We start from the raw sequence: 19,514 nt of genomic DNA on the forward strand, positions 1-19,514 counted from the left end.
TTCCTTCTCTATTCGCGTGTTTCCCTTCTCTGTGTGCATCTGCCTTCTTCTGCATCCTTGCTCTATTCGCATCCGTGTCCTTTCTATTTTCACGTCCGCGTACTTTCTCTTTTCGCGTCCGCATCCTTTCTCTATTCACATCTGCATCCTTTCTCTATTTGCGTCTGCATCCTTTCTTTGTTTGCACCTGTCTCCCTTTTCAAGTCACATCTGCATCCTTTCTCCATTCACATCTGTGTCCTTTCTCTATTCGCTTCTGCTTCCTGTCTTTATTCGCGTCCTTTCTCTTTTCGTGTCCGAGTCCTTTCTCTATTCATGTCCGCATTCTTTCTCTGTTCACATCTGTGTCCTTTCTTTATTCGCATCTGTGTCCTTTCTTTATCCATGTCCTTGTTCTTTCTTTATTCATGCCCGTGTTCTTTCTCTCTTTGTATCTGTTTCCCTTCTCTATTCGCATCCACATCCTTTCTCTATTCGCGTCAGCATCTTTTCTTTATTCACATCTGTGTCCTTTCTTTATTCGTATCCGTGTCCTTTCTTTATTCACGTCCTTTCTCTTTTCGCATCCGCGTCCTTTCTCTATTCATGTCCGCATTCTTTCTCTGTTCGCATCTGTGTCCTTTCTTTATCCACGTCCTCGTTCTTTCTTTATTCGTGTCTGTTTCCTTTCTTTATTCATGTCCGTGTTCTTTCTCTATTTGCATCCGCATCCTTTCTCTTCGCATCCGCGTCCTTTCTCTATTCGCATCCGCATCCTGTCTCTATTCACATCCGTGTCCTTTGTCTATTCGCATCTATGTCCTTTCTCTTTTAGCGTCCGCGTCCTTTCTCTATTCACATTCGCGCCCTTTCTCTATTCGGGTCTGCGTCCTTTTTCTATTTGCATCCTGTTCTTTCTCTGTTTGCGTCCATGTCCTTTCTCTTCACATCTGCATCCTTTCTCTATTCACATCTGTGTCCTTTCTTTATTCGCATCTGTCCTTTTTTTCACATCCATGTTCTTTCTTTCTTTCTTTTTTTTTTTTTTGAGTTGGAGTCTCATTCTGTCACCCAGACTGGAGTGCAGTGGCCGCTCCCGGTCACCGCAGCCTCGACCTGCTGGGCTCTGGCGATCCTTCCGCCTCAGTCTTCCAAATAGCTGGAACTACAGGCGTGTGCTACCACGCCCGGCTGATTTTTTGATTTATTATAGAGATGAGGTCTCACCAAGTTGCCCAGGCAGGTCTCGAACCCGCGGGCTCAGGCAATCCACTCACTTCAGCCTCCCAAAGGCGCGGGATTACAGGCTGAGCCACCGAGCCCGGCTCATGTTCTTTCTTTCTTTGTATCTGCATCCTTTTTTCGTTCGCATCCACATTCTTTCTTTATTCACATCTGTCTTTTATTTGCGTTCGTATTTTCTTCATTCACATCCACGTCCTTTCTTTATTTATGCCCACGTCCTTTCTTCAGCCATGTTTACATCCTTTCTTAACTTGCGTTCACATCCTCTCTTTATTCTTTTCCTTTTTGTGGTGTATCTTAGGGGATGCCCCTAGGCAGTGCTGGGAAGATGCAGGGGATGCCTCTAAACAGGAAAAGGCATGGTTCTGCCTCTAGGGACCTCACATTGCTTGTCATGGCAGTGCGGATGCCATCCAGTGTGGCAACCTGACAGAAATACGTACAGAGTGCCACCGGCACATGAACAGCTCTCACGTCGGTGCTTGGGTAGGGTCTCCAGGAGGATGAGGTCAGGATCAGGGTGGGTAGCAGAGTGGGATGGGAGAACCATGTGTGCAAGGGCAAAGAGGGGTAAGAGAAGTTTGTCTCATTAGGGAACAATGACCAATTCAACATGACTGGAATAGAAAATAAGTGAGGAAGACCCCTGGGAAGAGGTGGGAGACAGATAAGGCCTACATCATGACATTAACAGACACTTAAGAATCCAAAGACAGCAAAAGCATCTTCTCTTGAAAGCCAGCTGTGATGGATTGGTGGTAGCTGCTTGGAACACCTAGTTAAGAAAGATTCCGAAGCCTCATTGGACCTTAGGAAAGAGTGCTGTGATCAGTGGGCGATGTCGTCTCCAGGTCTGGGAGCTGGGAGTGACAGCCACATGCCATGCATCTTCCAGCTTTGCTTCAGGATCCACAGAGCCACTGAAAGATTGGAAGCAGTGGGATTGTGGGGCTGGGACTACCGGTTAGAGAGATCATTCATTCATCAACCAATGTCATAGGGGAAAAAAGTAGAAGAGACAGGGCTGGAACTCAGGCCAGTCTGATGACAAATCTTGTGTTCTTGAAGCTTCACTGCCTTCCAGAAGTGCCTTTCTTGGGCAGACAAAGCATATTTCAACGTGGAAGTCATAGTCAGACCCATCAAGGACCTCCCTTCCTATGGCCTCTTCCCTTCATCTCTCTCTCAACTTATCAGCCCATCGTCCCCGTGTACATCCTCCTATGTCATCCCTGGGCCATCTCGGCTGTGCCCAGCTCAAACAGGAGTTCTCAGCTAGAGGGGTGTGCTCACCAGTGTGCCATGGACCCATCTCCCTTGAGGTTGAAACTCACTCTATGGGTAAGGCATATTTGTTTATTTGCAACTATTAGGGGATGTCTGCAGACAGAATATTTCCCTGGATGGAGTACTGTCTCAGAATAGCAAGGTCACATCAGAGAAGGTGGCAAGGAGGCTCTGCTCATTATAGCTGCTGGGACTCAGGATGAGAAAGCCACCACCTTGACCCCACACCTGGAGGAAAACAGAGCTTGTGGGGGCCTGGAGGTGACTTCCATTTGCTACTCATAGCTCTCAGGCCAAAGCTATCACGTGGCCCCAGCAGGGAGAGGGAACTGGACAGTGCATGTCTACCAGGTCCCTGGAGGGTGAGGGGCCAGGATGGGGTGAGAAGCCCTGTAGGCACCACAGTGTACCTAGTGTCCAGCACAGAGAAGGGGGTGAATCGGTTTCTGGTGAAGATGGTTTCCAGCCCAAGCAGCTTTCTAAATGGCCCCTGCTAAGGCATCCATGACCTCCAAATTGCTACACTGGTGACGCCTTCAGCCCTCAGGTCCCTCGACTTGGCATTTGACACTGCATTTTTCTTCTTTACTTTTTTGTGCTTTTATTTATTTATTTATTTATTTTTGAGTTGGAGTCTCACTCTGTCACCCAGACTGGCGTGTAGTGGCCGCTCCCGTCCACCGCAGCCTCGACCTGCTGGGCTCCGGCGATCCTTCCACCTCAGCCTTCCGAGTAGCCGGAATCACAGGTGCACGCTACCACACCTGGCTAATTTTTTGATTTATTGTAGAGATGAGGTCTTGCCAAGTTGTCCGAGCGGGTCTCGAACCCACGGGCTCAGGCAATTCACTCACCTCAGCCTCCCAAAGGTGCGGGATTACAGGTTGAGCCACCGAGCCCGGCTTATTTATTTTTATTAGAGTTGTGGGGTAACGTGAGGATTTGCTATATGAGTAAATAACATGCAGATGAGGTTTGGGCTTCTGGTGAGCCCTCTCTGCCCCTGGTAGTGGACATGGCACCCACTGGGCAGTTGTGTGCCCCCATTCCCTCTTCCTCTCCCTGCTAACGGTGTTCAGTGTCTGCAGTTCCACCTTTGAGTTCGCATGCCCCATGTTCAGATCCTGCTTACGAACGAGAGCCTGTGGGATTCCGTTTTTTGTTTCTGTGATGGCACTCTCCTTCTGAATGCACATCTCTTGGCTGGAGGACAGAGCATTTGACTGGTTTCTGTCCAGTCTCACGAGTCACTGCTTCCCTGGTCCCTCGTAACCTCCTCTCTCCTCTGCTTGGCCTTGGGTTTGGAGATGCTCAGAGCGTGACCTTCTTTCCTCAGTGGATCTCGACCCCCTCAGCCTTGAACTGTCCCCTTAATGTGGTTGACACACCTTCTGAGCTTCAAGTCCACACGTTTCACTGTCTTCTTGAGGCTTGGAAGTGGACAGACTGATCCTCTGATACGGTCTGTGTCCAGGACGGGAGTCAGGCAGGATGAACTGGGGGCCAGTCTCTTTGGTCTGTGGGGCCTGTCCTTCCCCTCTGGCTGCATGTCTACACGGAGGCTATTTCTGTCTCTCTTAGACAGCACGGGGTGGGACAAAGCAGAAGTGGGAGAAAGGCCCCAACTGGGGGAAAGCCAGACCTTTTTGTGGTCACCTTCCTGTCCTCCTGAGCCTGGGGTGGGGAGGTCCCCACAGAATTGGCTCAGGGTAGCCTCAGTTCCAGTGGGTCAGGGGTGAGTCAGTCATTTCCCCGTGGTCTGGGGCGTCATCGGGAGTCATGACTGTCATTTCTTCCTTTGTGGCTTTGAGGTCTGCCTGTAGGGTGAGGGTTCCTGAGCCCCCTAGAGCTACAGTGGACAAACTTCAGCCTGCTGGAACCCAGGAATGCAGGAGGGCCTCCGGAGGGCCCATGGGGTGGCCAAAAGGAAGAGGAAGTGGAGGTGGAGGGGAAGCAGGCCTCCCAGTGGCCTGGCAGGTCACGGGGCTCAGATGAGGCCGTGGGGCAGGGGCTTCTTAGAGAGAGTGGGCAAGAGGGAGGGGTGAAAAGATGGACTGTGAGGGCACCCAGAGACCAGCAGGGGTGAGCTGGCACCAGCCCTGGCTTGAGGTGGAAGTCTGGTGGCAGTGGGCTCCCTGGAGGGGGCGGTGTGGGCTTGGAGGATGCAGGATGCCAGAGACACCCTTACCTCTCTCTCCACTTTCTCACCTCCCTCTGGGGGCTGGAGCCCCTAGAAGCCAGCAGACAAAGGGGCTGAGGAGGGGCCATCCAGAGAGCTCCATGTCAGGGGGAGCTCGCTTCCCTCCCTCTCTCCCTTTTCCCCTCCCTTTTCTCTCTCCCTCCCTCTCGCTTTCCTTCCCTTCCTCACCTCTCTCTCTCTAGCTTGAGCTCTCCCTCCATATCTCTTCCTCTCCCCCCATTGTCTCTCCCTCTCCCCCTTCCCTCTCTCCCTCCTTTCTCTCAGTGTCTCTCTCTTTCTCTCCCTCTCTCTCCAGTCCAGCCCGCTCAGTCGGGCCTCCGTGTGGGGTGATAGCTGGTCAGTCCCCTCCTGGTTCTCTCCAGTTCCTCTCTGTCCCCGTATCCCCTGCCCAAGCTGTCTCCCCCTCCTGCATGAGGGCCTGTGTCTGGCCGGGCAGGCCTGGAAGCCATCTTGAACATGACCTCCTGGCCCTGAGACACCCCCAGGGCTTAGTCCCCTCAGGCGGGCAGCCAGGAAGTGAAACTACTACCTGTTCAGGGCCTGGTGGGAGGCCCTGGGCCTGCTCCTTCCCGGAGGCTGGGACCGCGGCCCCACCATGAAGGCATTTCACAGGGCCTGGAGGCACTTGCGATGTTTCCTGAGTGGCGGGTTTCCTGGTGTGCATTTGGAGAGGAGGCAGCTGCCCGCCAGGCCCACTGATGCATGAATCCAGCTGAGCCCCCCACCGCCATGCTCTGAGAAGCCACTTTGTCACAGTCACTGGAGGTAGCAGGTGCCGGAGGGGGACTCTGCCCAGGGGCGCCGCCTCACTGAGTCCTGACCACAGGTCATCTTCCCAAGAGATGCCCCAGGAGGGTGGGGAATAGGAAGCCTGAGTCATGAGCAGCCTGCCATTGGGACCTGCTCCCCAGGAGACCTCCAGGCTTAAGCCCCAGGACGTCCCCCTGGGCTGTCAAAAGTGAGATCTGGGCAGGGAGGCTGGTTTCCATGAGTCAGTGTCGGCAGGGCTGCCGGGCACCGCAGGGCACCTGGCGAGACAGAGCCTTGCATAGCTCCTCTCTCCACCGCCCCTCCTCTTCCTTCTCCCCCTCCTCCTTCCCCTCCTCCTCTCCTCCCTCTCCCTCTTCCTCCCTGCCCTCCTCCCCCCTCCTTCCTTTCTCTCATCTCTCCCAGTCCCCCATGACCCAGGAGGCACATAGGAGCCAGTCTTGGCTTCAACTGCTCCTTCCCATGTGGCAATCAGGGAGCTACTGAGCTCCTCTGAGCCTCCTGCAAAATGGGGATCCGAAATCATGGTGAGACTGGGATGCTCTGAGGACGGGGTGGTCAAAAGCCCCAGGGATCCCCAGACAGTGCCCTTCCCCGAGTTCCTCAAGTGTTCCCCAGGGCTGTTCACAGCCCAGAGAGGAGTGGCCGAGTGACATGTCGAGTCAGAGCCTTGGTGCCTGCATGGGGAAGGGCTCTGGGAATCTCACGTGCTCAGCTTGGGTACACACACTCAGCTCAGATACACACACCCAGGTACACGTGCTCAGCTCAGGTACACGCATTCAGTTCGTGTGCACACCCTCAGGTACACACGCTCATCTCGGGTGCACACACTCAGTTCTTTTATCTTTCCTCTCTGGCAAGACTGTCTTGGGATGGGCCTTCCCCTCCCCTCCCTACTCCCCTCCGTGGTTCCTGAATGTACCAGTGCTGAGCGCGTGTACCAGAGTTGCACATGTGTACCCAAACTGAGTGTGTGTGCCTGAACGTGTATACCAGAGCTGAACTCATGTACCTGAGCTGGGTGCCTGTACCTGAGCTGAGTGCACGTACCCAAGCCCTTCCTGGGGCAGGAGAGGTGCTCATGTGGGGCTGGAGCACAGGCCAGAGAGCTACAAGGATTGAGGCCCATTTTTTTACTGTGAGCCATGGCCTCATCACTCTGCTCTTTGAGCATCACTCCTGCATCCGTAAGATGCTGCTCCAGTCGTGCAATCACATAGTTAGCTGATAGCCCCTTGGGACTCCAGGGGAGGGGGAGCCGGCCCAGACTTAGACATGAGCCCCTGGTGTCCCTAGTTGCTTAGCAGCTCCCCACCCACCCTGCCCCTCTGGCCTATTGTCCACAAACCATGGGGGGAGGTTCCTTTTCAACCCTCAGTTTTGAGTTTGCCATTGCCTAGACCCCATCAGTGCTGCCTCCTGCTGTTAGGATTCCACCCTTCCCCACCCATCGCTTCCTTGGCCTTCAAGGCCTGGGCTGGATTCTCTACCCACATGGCCCCCTGCCAGCTCCCCACACCACCCTCCTGACCTCAGGGCCTTTGCTCCTGCAGTGCCCCCAGCCAGGAGCCCTGTCCCCACTTCATTCCCATCATTCCACGCATGTCTAACTGCTAGACCAGGCCCAGGTCCCCTGTCCTATGCTGTGACCACTCTGTCCTCACCCTCAAGGGCATCAACCAGAACCGCAATGAAAGGATGATTGTCTACCTCATCCTTGACTCTTTGCCCCCAACCTTAAATGTCACCCTCTTACTCACCCTGGGCCCAAGTGCGTTCCTTGGTGCACTCAAAACATGAGATATTTACAGAAAGATGAGTCTGGGGCTGAGATGCGTTTGGGAGGACAAGTCTTGGAGTCAGACGGATCTGGGTTTCAGCCCCAACCCTGCTGCTTCCTGAGCATGTGAACCGACCACGAGTCTTAACCTCAGAAACCTTCATTTCCTCCTCTGTACATAGAGGATGAAGCCATTTCCCTCTTTAAGCTCTTGAAAGATTGAAGCCAGCCACGCCTAGGGGCACGCCCTGGTCCACATTATGTGGTCAGTTAATATCAGCTCAAGGAACACCTCCTTCCTGCATGGGGCCCCCCACTCAGAACCCGGCACGCAGCAGACACCTCACTCAAGCCTGCTTGGTGGAAATTTGAACTTGCCAGGGATGAGGTCGCTGCGATCCTCCGCCCCCACCTGCCTCCTTTGGCTGCCTGTGGGAACAGAACAGCCTGAGGTGGGGGAAGGCCTGCGGTTTCGCTTTCACAGTTTTCAAACAAGAAAGCACAAAGAGAAAACAGAAACCGCCCAGCAAGCAGCAGGGGCCCATTTTGTCGGCAGGCTTGACGCATCCTGCTTGGCGATCCCTGCGGGTCTGGCTTATTTATTTATTCTCGAAGTCCCTGACTCATGGGGCAGTCACTTGGGGGTGAGACACAGCCTGCAAGCAGGCGAGTAGCCACTGAGCCCTGTGCCATGCCAGCACCCGGTGCACGACTCCGGAAAGCCTCTCGTTTTCTGGCCAGCACGCACCGACGGGGGTTGCGGCTCCTCCACTGCTCTCCAGGATTGAGTGCCAAGCGCGTCTGAGATCCTTCAGCCGTGGCCTCACCGCGGCTGCGCCCGCCAACGCATGTTTGCTGTGATTACGCAGCGTCCAAAGGAGACTCACAAAAGACCTGTTGATCTTGGAGGGCTCCAGTCCCGGTGAGGCCAGGGCTGACCTGGGCTCCTGGCAAAGCGCGTGGGCAGGCCGGCCGGCCTGCTGAGGACGTGACCGGCTGGAGCAAGCGTTGAACCCAGGCCATCGCAACCAGAGCCGGCTGGCCTGGCCCACCTCCAGCTGACTCGAGAGCCGGCTTGCTTTGGAGAATCACCCGAGGAGAACAGAACGAGGAACTGGAGCTCCTATAAAAAGAAGCGCACTCCTTCCTGCAGCCAACAGTGCAGGAATGATAATCATCTCTAAACTGGCCACCCCTCCCTCCCTCCCTCCCTCCCTCCCCCTCTCCCTCCCTCCCTTCCTCCCACTCACTAAACATGCTCATTGCCTCTGTCTTGTCTTTGCAAGGAAACATCTTGGCTTCCAAGAGGCCTTTCCACTGTGTCTGGAGAACCGCGGCCCATCCAAGCCTGGCTTTCCACTTTCCCCAGCCAGGCCGTGCTGGCCGTGCAAAGGTCGGCCAGAGTGTGTTGGGGGAGGACGTGCTGGGGGGGAGCCTACTTGGAGCTGGGAACCCTGGCGGCAGCTCAGGTGCCTCGCTTGTGTTCTCTGTGAGGTGGAAAGAACAGTGACTCTCCTGGGGGCTCGGTTTTGCCATCTGTTATTTGAGGGCAGGTGAGTGAGCACTGTGGTTTCTAACTCCACTCCTTTTTAATTTCTTAAAGTCAGGGCAACACTTCTTTCCAGGGGACTTTGGCATGGAGCCTCCTCAGTGCTTGGTGGAAGAGGGCCTCGGGGCCCTTAGCCCCATCCGCACGAGATTTCCAGCCTGAGGCTCCCCCCCACCCCGTGAAGGCGTGGGTACCACGGAACACCATCTGAAAACCGAGTTCTCTCATGGCAAAGGCCTCCACGCCAGCCTCTGGGTCTGGAGAGAGCTTTGTGCCGGCTGGGGTGAAGGGGCAGCGGCACCTCAGGGCGGGCTCAAGGGCACCCGGTCCTCACCCCCCGGGGTGGGAGTTTCATTCAGTGCAGAGGAGACTGCAGTCCACGGTTACAACAACAACAACACAATCCTGCTGCTGCTGAAGTTTCTTGAGCAACTGGCAGGCCGCCACGAATGTACTTAGGCGGAAAATCACCAGAAAAAAATGATATCATCTGACAGATTTCTCACAGGCTTAAATATTCATGAATTAAAGGAATTGGCAGAATTTTCTACATTATTAGCTTTCATCATGGCTGCATGGCAGTTGGTAGACTGGCTGCTCTTCAAGATCCATTAATCTCGTCCATCAGAAGAGCAGCCATTTTAAAATTAGCTCCTTCTCCTGAGTGATGGTGGACGGGGGAGACGGGGAAGCTGAAATGCCGTTCCATGAAAGGCCGCCCCCTTGCCACTTGGAAATCTGGGGAGAAGACAGGCTGGCCTTCAGCAGGGAGGGGTCCCCGTGAGAATGGTAGGCACCCAGGAGAGGGATGCATGGGGCCCTTCCTGTCCCCGACACAAGCGTCACCCCACAGAGCCCCGAGTCCGGGATAGGGACTGGCAGAGGGTGAGGAAGGCTCTCTGGGAGGAGACAACCAAGAGTCCCAAGTGGAGGCTTCTGGAAGGGAAGGACATTTAGCCTAAGCAGCACAGTCCTTCTGCCTGGTGACACTCGGGGGGCAGGGCTACAGACCAGCCTAGTAGCGGCCCTCGTTGGCTACGGGGTGGAGTGTGTACTCGTGCTAGGTACCACACTGTTGTCTCATCCTCTTCTTGGAAGGCGGGCAGGGTGTGTGTGTGTGTGTGTATGTACTGTGTACTAGCTGAGGAGATAAATCACACAGAGGCTACATCAGTTGTCCACGGTCTCACAGCAAGTGAATGGCAGAGTTGTGATTCATATCCAAGAACACGCTGTGTTGGTGGCCGGCCCAGGGCACCGTGAAGGGTCATTCTCCCAAATGCGTCTGGAATTTGCTAGGAGGAAGCTGCTTCTTCCAAAGCACAGAGCTAAGAGGAGAGTCAGATCTTCCCCATGATACCTGAAGGCCCAGACTGGCTTCCCCCAACTTGACCATCTTCCTTTCATCTGTGCATCTCGCTCCCTCCTTCCTTGTCTCCCTCCATCCATCTCTCCCTCCCTCTTTCTCTTCCTCCTCTGTCCCTGTTTTAAAACGTAGGTTTGGTGATTATTCAGGTAGGGCAAGACCGATAGATCAGGAGACAATGCCATCGAAACGACAGCTTGCTCCTTACAGTTCCAGGGGAAAGGGCAGGCGGCGCCATGCAGGGCCACGGGGAAACCCCAGGGTCGGTTGGAGGTGGAGCATCTGCTGTAGTTTCTGTGGGAAGGAACTGGCAGGGCCAGGCCAGCAGGTTGAGAACGGGCACATCGGAATGGTTTCAGCAGGTGCTGAGATGAGGGGCTGTCCCTAGCTGTCTGGTACCTGGGCCTGGGTGATGGGAGCTGAGGAACAGTGATCCCGAGTGTGATGGCCCCAGGAGAGGACGTGGTTGGGGGAGTGGCCCTAGGACTGTTAGTTTGCATATTGCCATGGTTGAACTGTTGTGTCCTCTCTAAATTCATGCTGAAACTTAATCTCCAATGCAACAATAGGTGGAGGTGGGGCCTTCAGGATGGGATTAGTGTCTTCCAAAAGGACTGGAGGGAACTAGCAAGGCTCTTCTGCCACATGAAGACACAGCATCCCCCTCTCTGGAAGACACAGTGTCCAAGGTGCCATCTTGGAAGCAGAGACCCGGCCCTCATCAGACACCAGACTTGCTGGTGCCTTGACCTTGGACTTCCAACCTCCAGATATGTGAGAAATAAATTTCTGTTCTTCATAGATGACCCAGTCTCTGGTATTTTGTTGTAGCAGCACAAATGGACTAAGACATACATGCAAGGCACACTCACAGGAGAGTCCTTTACTAGTTCTGCAACTGGCTGGCCTCTAAAGGGACAGCCTCTCCAGGGCCAGCAAGGCTCCTGATGTCAAAGAATAAGAACTACAGAAAATAGAAAGGAGGTTAATACAATTCATTCCACCCATGCATCCATCTATCTATTCACTCATCCATCTATACACCATCTATCCATCCAACCACCCACCCACCACGCACCCTCTTACCCAACTACTCACCTTCCCATCCTCTCATCCATTCACCTACCCATCTATCCATCCATCCATCCATCCACTGACTCACCTACCCAACCATTCATCCACCCATCCACCCATCCATCCACCCATTCACCTACCCATCCACCCATTCATCAACTTACTCATTCACCCATCCAACCACCTACCCATCCACCCATTCCTTCCTGCCTTCCTTCCATCCTTCTATGCATTCACCCATTCACCCACCTACCCACTTATCTATCCGTCCATCTACTTATCCACTCATCCATCCACTTACCCATTCACCCACTCACCCATCCACCCATTCATCCATCCATCCATCCATCCATTCACTCATCCATTCATCCATCCATCCATCCATCCATCCATCCATCTATCCATCCATCCATCCACTGACCCACTTACCCATCCATCCATCCACCCACTCACCTGCCCATCCACCCATCCATCAACTTACCCATCCACCCAGTCATCCACTTACCATCCATCCATTCATCCATCCACTGACCCACCTACCCATCCATCCATCCATCCTCCCACTGACCCACCTATCTGTCCATTCATCCATCCATCCATTCACTCATTCACCTACCCATCCACCCGTCCAACAACTTACCCATCCACCCATCCATTCTCATATCTGTCCTTCTTTCCTTTCTTTCTTTCTTCCTTCCTTCCTTCCTTCCTTCCTTACTTCCTTCCTTCCTTCCTTCCTTCCTTCCTTCCTTCCTTCCTTCTATCCATACACTTACCTATCCATCCACCTACTTATCCATTCATCCATCCACTTACCCATCCACCCGTCTACCCATCCATCCATCCATCCATCTGTCCACCCATCCACCCATCCATTCACCTACCCGTCCCTCCATCCAAATACTTATTGAGCTCCTCCTTTGATGGGTGCTGAGCTAGTCCTTGGGTACCCCTGTAGCCCTTGTGCAGATTCATTTTCGGGATGATGGTATGATTTGCATGTTCAGCAGAGCTCACCCCTTCCTTATCTGTCTTTATCTCAGAAGCAGTCCTCAGACCTTGATCGGGATTTCCCAGGTTAACTTCTGCATGCAGGCAGCCTCACTGCCCATGAATCAAGATGCCAGGAACCATTGCGGGGCATTCTTGCTCATGTGAGGGTCAGCAGATGCAGGAACCTGGAGGCAGGGGAGCTTTGCAGGGCAGACACAGGCCAAAGCAGCATGAACAGCCAGCTGGAATGCATCTGGGTGAATGTTGCTGCTTGGGTGAGAACAGCCCATGCTGGGTTGCCCAGGGCAGGAGGAGGCCAGCACTCGCTCTCTGGCTGCTTTGGACACACATCTCTCTGGGTCCCAGAAATTCCTACATGTCTGAGGAGCGATGTCTGTCTGTAGACAGATTGAATGGGGGAGCTGGTGTTTGGATAGCATTTCTCACGTTTACCATCAACAATAATGATGATTAGTCATCATAATAATTAATAATTATTTACACTTGTGTGGTGCTTGTTTGTTGAGTGTCTACTCCATTGCCAAGTGCCTCATAGCAGCTTATAATTACCGCCGAAGTTTGCCGAGCTCTGCTGGGGGCATTCATCACTGTGCTTAGGACCAGCTTGGACATCACCTTGCTCTGCCCATACATTATCCCTAGGATGTAATTTCCCTTTTGCAGGTGAGGGAGCTAAGGCTCAGAGAGGTTGTGAAACCAAACCCAGGACCACACAGCGAGTGCGTAGGAGAGGTGAGTCTCAACATTCAGTTCTGTCTGTCTCCCACCTCAGATCTCTCTTGTGCACAGCCTGACCTTGGAGCCTACGGATCCCAGTGCCCCTTGCATCAGAGAGGAGGGAGCCTGAGTCCAGAGGCACGGAGGCGCAGGCAGTGGCAGATTCCCCCCAACCAGCAGCTGGGGCCTGGGTGAGGAGCAGAGGATTAGACCTGAGCGGGAACCAGTGTGTGTCCTGGCTGGAAAGAAGCATCGAAAGGACAGGATTTCTGACTCAGGCTCCTGGGACACTCAGAGCACAGTCGGATGTGAGTCAGGAGCACCTGCCCAGTGTGTGGCCCTAACACCATGGCCCTAACAAAGCCAGCACAATGTCACAGGTCCTCATGACAGGTCTGTGATGTGGAGAGGACAGATGTTGGGGAAGCTGGATGGAAGTCACAGATCTCAGGACTCAGTTTCTTCATTATGAAAAGGGGACCATAATATCTACCTATTGGTTTTTTTTTTTAATGAGGACTCCATATATTGTCCAGAATGCAACATGTGCGATATACATGTCCCACAGCACATGCTACATGTGTCACACAGCAGTGCCACATGTACACCACTCTGCACGTGCTACACTCATGCTAAACAACATGCACTGTGTAGAAGCCACGCTGTACATGCTACATGCATGTTACCCAGCACATGCTTCATACATGCTACATATCACTGCAGTGTCCATGTTACACTGTATTGCTACATACCTGTTGCACACCATGTGCTGCATACGTGTTTACTCTTGTCAGATTGGTATGATTATCATCCAGGTTGGTATTGATTTGCATTCCAGCTGTGCCACTTTGTTGCTGTGCGGTGTGGGGGTTTATCTTCCTGAGCTCCTTTGGTCGTTTATAAAGTAGGACTATGGCCCTTACTCAGGGGGTGGGAGATGGCCTCTGGAAAACAACACCCCTCCCCCCACTTCCCCTGCCCCCACCCAGGCTGACCTCGCTGAGGGGCTGGTCATTGCTATTCTCTTTCCCCTCCTTCACCGCTCCCACCAGCAAAGAGCTCAGCAAGCTGGCAGAGAAAGGTCGGATGGAAACACAGAACGTTCTTTTTGGGCTCACACTGCAATTCTAGTACTTTGGGAGGCCAAGGCGGGAGAATCACTTGAGGTCGGGGGTTCGAGACCAGTCTGAGCAACACAGCAAGACCCAGTCTCTCTCTCTCTCTTTCTCTAATATACTTATCCTTTCTGAGAGCCTCCAGGCAGGACTGTGCTGGCCCGGCTCCTCTCACCTGGTAAGGCCTTCCGGGGAGCTCATACCACCACCTCCCACCCCTCCCCGCACATCACTTACACCCCCTTTTGCCCTTATTCTCGTCATGGAACAATAGCCCAGAGGCTGGCCCTTCCAGGAGACCTCCAGCTTCTGCCCTCACTTTGCCACTGCTGCCATAGGGCTTTCACAGCAGGGGTAGGGTCCCCATCCCCAGTGGCCCTGAGACCCTCAATTGGAGCCCAGGTGTCTTTGCACACGAGGCCAGCAGGTGGCAGTAGCTCCTGAACCCAGGAAGCCGGTCAGAGGTGGATGGAGGCTGAGGCAGAGAGCCGGGCACAAGGGGAGGCTGGGCCAGGAGCCGGCCAGGCTTGGCAGCACTGGAGCGGGGGACATTGCGGACAGCATGTGGGCAGTCTGCAGGGTGTGGAGACCACGTGGCAGCGTCAGGGAGGGCCGAACAGGGTGGACAGTGTGCCCGATGGCGCTAAAGCCAGACTGCCTGGGTTCAAACCCTTGCTGTCATGTCCCAGCTGTGAGATCAAGGACGAGGGACTCCACACTTGCCCATCTGTACAACAGACAGCATAATAGCACCCAGGTCAAAGATCTGTTTGAGAATTAAATGAGAAGTGACTTGTCCAGGTGAGTCATGAAGGCCAGGGCAGTGGCACGGGGTGGGCGTTGCCGATCTATCTCAGCACTTGGTTTCTTCATCTGTAAAATGAACTCTACCTCTCTGAAGACTCTCACGCTAAGCTAAAAGTCCCCTTGGTCAAACAGTGAATGAGGCTGAAGGAAACACCTGTCTGGCCAGGCGTGGTGGCTCACACCTGTCATCCCAACACTTCAGGAGGCTGAGGAGAGAGGGTTTCCTGAGTCCACGGGTTCAAGACCAGCCTGGGCAACTTGGCGAGACCTTCTCTACAATAAATTTAAAATATCAGACTGGGTGTGATGGTGCCCGCCTGTAGTTCCAGCTACTTAGAAGGGTGAGGCAGAAGGATCGCCTGAGCCCAGCAGGTCGAGACTGTGGTGGCATGAGCATACCTGAGTGACAGAGTGAGACTCGTACTCAAAACCAAAACAAAAACAAAGAAAAAAAAGAAAAACCACCTGTCTGTCATCTCCAAGCCACAAGCCAGCTGGAACGTGGCGGATGGCACATCTGCTGGAAGGAAGGGTCCAGAACCAGGGACACTGTCTGGTAAGGGGACAGACACTGGGTGGAGCCGGGGAGGATATTGTGGACAGCAGGCGGGCAGTCTGCAGGGCTTGGAGACCATGTGTCAGTGTCAGGGAGGGCTAGACCGAGAAGACGGTGCACCCGATGTCGCTAAAGCCAGACCGCCTGGGTTCAAACCTTTGCTCTGCCACGTTCCAGCTGTGTGATCAAGGACAAGGGACTCCATACTTGCTCATCCGTAAAACAGAAAGTGGGCCTGTGCCTCCGAGCTTTCTGGCTCCTCCTTGACCAACCTGGCAGGGGTTAATCCTTAGACCCTGAGGTCTTAGGGTCTACAGGGCTTGGTGGTGTGGGTGGGGGCCTTGACTAAGTGGGAAGGGAGGGGACAGGGAGACAGCAGCAAGGCGAGGACAAGCTACCCTCCACACGGTGAGTGCTTGACAGCACCTTTTCATTAAACCATCTCTTTTCAAAGACTCTGGTCCCCAGAGTCACGGAGGCTTCTGTTCCCTTCACTGCTGTCGACTCGTCTACCAAAGAGTTGTCTTGGTGCCCTTCGGAGCCTCCGGTGGGTTTTCAGGGCAACAATTATGGAAACTAAAGATGCTTCTGGGAGCCAGGGTGAGTTTAGCCTCGGCCTGATGCCTCAGGCCTGGGCAGGGGCAGATCTGATCCCAGCTCCACCAGCTCAGACTGGAGGCACAGAGTCTCAGGAATTTCCAGAAATGAGCAAGGCCTTTGGGTAGAAAAGTCTGCTGAGCCACCCCCCAACCCAGCCCCTACTCCTCTCTTCCTTTTTCTGAATTCCTGCATGCCGGTCTTGTGCTGGCTTTGAACTTGAATGCCCACAAATGCATTCATTAGGCAGAAAGCCCTCCATCAAGGAGGCTTTGCACTCTACCTGCAAAATAGTCATGGAGTCCGACCACAGGGAGTCAAAGGCCAGGCCACCCATGTGGATTTGGAAGGGTGTAATTCTGGCTTCTAGTGCACGAATGAATCCACTTGGCAAACTCTCTGAGTGCCTCTCCTTTTAACCCACTGAGAATGGAGAGCTCAGTGCCTTTGGAGGTCACGTGTATCGGCCGGGAGGTCACGTGTATCGGCCCCCATAACATGGAGACGAGGCCGTTGGCTTCACCTGTCCAGAGGTGTACAGGTAGTATTTTATTCCACCAGGTGTGGGTGTTGAACAGAGGGAGGTTCAGTAGGAAGTCCTGTGAGGCGCAGCTCTCTGAGGGAATGGGCAGGTCCTGGGGGAGGATTAGGGGCACTGAGGCAAGCAGAGGGTTGCCAGGAGGCGGTGACCACACTCAGACCCCACCCTGAACTCTGCCCTGTACACACATAAGCTCCAGCTTTGGAACCTCGGGGCTGAGTTGGACCACCTGCAGGTCATAGCTGGAAACAGACACTCAGGGAGCTGGAAGCTTTCCCCTGGGCTCCAGGGGCCTGGCCCCCTTGGGTCTGGATGTGGCATTGCCTGGAAGGACGCTCCCCAGAAGGGCTGCTCCGCTCTCATCTTGGGCTGATGCACAATGCTTAGGTGCCTTCGTTCATATGCACCTGTCCTGGTCTTGGGCAACGGGTTTGTGTGTCTCTGTCTGTGCAGGCTTGGGGGTCATGGGGTCCCTCCCACCTTCTCTGGGGACGTCACCTGCCTATGTTTGTGTCTGTTCCTGATGGGCACACGGGGTGTCAGAGCTGAGGTGGTGATGGCTTCTGGGCCAGTGCGGAACTGATGAGGACAGACCCACCTGCTGGGACCCGCTGGGTGGACCCCACGGCACCACATGCCAACACAGGAACCCAAGACCTCCTATAGGATCACACGTTCCTGACCACTTCCTGGCGGTTTCTTAAGGCCCCAACCAGCTCAACCCCAAGGGCCAGCCTGCTAGATGAAACCCTGCCGGGCCTCTGGGGAAGTTTTGAGAACCAGTTTGACCACAAAGCTGAGAAGCAGGTCTGTGAGAGCCTATCTGGATGAAGCGGTCATGGCGACTGTCAGACAAGGATCCGAATTAGTCACGAGAGAAACAGGAGCCAGGCCGTGGGTGGAAACAAGGCCCGCTGGGCTCTGCTCCTGGGCTGGGATCCGGCCGGGCTCAGGACAGAACTGTGTGGCAATCTCATGGCAATCAACTGGGCCATCTCTGTGGGTGACACCGCATGGGGCTGCCAGGCCTCGGGTTCTTCTGTCTGCAGGAGATGGTATCACCCAACTGCCTGCAGTGTCTTGCTGGGAGGGGAGGCAGAGAGGGAGATGGGATGATAGGCCTTCCTGGCAGCCAGTGGCACGGGAGGTGGGTGGAGGGAGTACCACGCGGAGTCAGTGTTTGGACAAGTTGGAAATGATTGCTGGAGGCATCCTGGGCCAGAGGTCACCTCTCCAGATCCCAGCTGGCCTCCGGGTCTGTTCTCAGGGAAGTGAGAGGTTTACCATCTCCCGATTTGGACTGCTGCCTGCATTACAGAGTAGCCAAGTCACCGACTTGGGGCTGTCCCCTCCCATCTGGGCTACACAGTGCCCTGGAAGGCAGCAGGGTGTGGTGGGAAGAACACTGGCTTTGGAGTCTGACCAGCTCTGCCCTGACACGCTGGGAGACCTTGAGTGAGTCCCCAGGTCTTTCTGGTCTTACATTCTCCTCATCTCTGAAATGGACTTGAGGATGGCTTCCCGGTGGGGTCAGCGGGGTTGGTAGGGTCGTGGTAAGAAGTAACAGTGATACTGTGGGTGACAGAGTGGTGTACAGTAGGAACTCATAGAGGCTAAGCATGTTGCTTCCTCTTCTTAGAACACACCGTGTCCTCAGCCACCCCTAGGCTCATCTCCATTGTCCTGGTGGCTGGCTGGAAGGCCTTGCTGGCCAGCTGCCTTTGCCCAGTGAGGCGATCAACAAGCATTTTCCATAAAGGCCTGGAGAGTAAATATCAGAGACTGTGTGGGCCATCCGGTCTCTGTCACAACACTTGTCTCTGCTGTGGTTGCTCAAAATCAGTCATAGATAGTATCTAAATGAATGAGTGTGGCTCTGTGCCAATAAAACTTTATTTAAAAAGATAGGCAGTGAGCCAGATTTGGTCAGTAGGCTGTATTTTGCTCACCACTGACCTAGAGTGTCAAGTTCAAAAGTCCCTGCTTCTCTCTAGAGGGGCTTCCCAGCCTGGTGTCACCTTGTCCATTCAGTCAGGGTTGTAAATACTCCCTGAAGTGCTCCTGGACCAGACGCAGCAGGCCCCCTTTGTCCTTTGTCAGGAAGCGTCTAGCCTTTCCTCCACACCTGTGCCCACGCCCTCCGTGCTCAGATCACCATCTCATTTCCTCTCTGCCTTTCTGAATGCCACCCCCAGGAGGCCTTCTGGGCTGCTGGGTAAAATACAGGGCTCAGACTAAGTCTCTGGATTCAGCATCAGATGATCACATCCTTTGAGGTCATGGTCAGGCCAGCTGTCCACAGTCGTGGCTGGTTTTGCAGAATTCCCATGGGCCCTGCTAGGTCCCTGGGTGAATCATGCCCTAGTCTCACTGACAAGCCCTGGGGGCCAGCTCCCAGTTCTTCTACCTCCAAGTTGTAACAACCTGCCCTGCATTCTGTGTGGGATCTTTCTGCTTTCCTGCGTACACATGGATCTGGAAAAGTCTCAGACTCTTGGCCGCCATCTTCATTCTTTCCTTCTGGAACACTGAGTCATCATATCTTCACCATTCTATCATGTTTTCCTTGTCTTTTAACGTCTCCTTCCAATTTTCCATTTCTTGGCTTTCCTGATGCATTTGGGAGTAATTTTTTCAACTCTCTGTTCTAATTCATTAATTCTTTCTTTATCTGTGTCTAACACATTCTCTGAATTTTTGATTTCAAAGTTTATTTTTCATTTCCAGGAGTTCTGTTTGATCCTTTAGAAATACCCACCCATGTGTTTTGGTAGTCTCTTTCTCCTTTACCATTTTCTCTATCCCATCTTTTATTTCTTTAAGCATTTCACACATGGTTATTTTTCAACCTATCTCATTTTTATGATATTTGAAATTTTTGAGAATCTAAATCAGTGGTTTACCAGTGGTGGCAAT

This window comes from Carlito syrichta, unplaced genomic scaffold (genome assembly GCF_000164805.1).
Source record: "Carlito syrichta isolate Samal-C Ts95f unplaced genomic scaffold, Tarsius_syrichta-2.0.1 Scaffold314258, whole genome shotgun sequence".
NCBI classification, from domain to species: domain Eukaryota; kingdom Metazoa; phylum Chordata; class Mammalia; order Primates; family Tarsiidae; genus Carlito; species Carlito syrichta.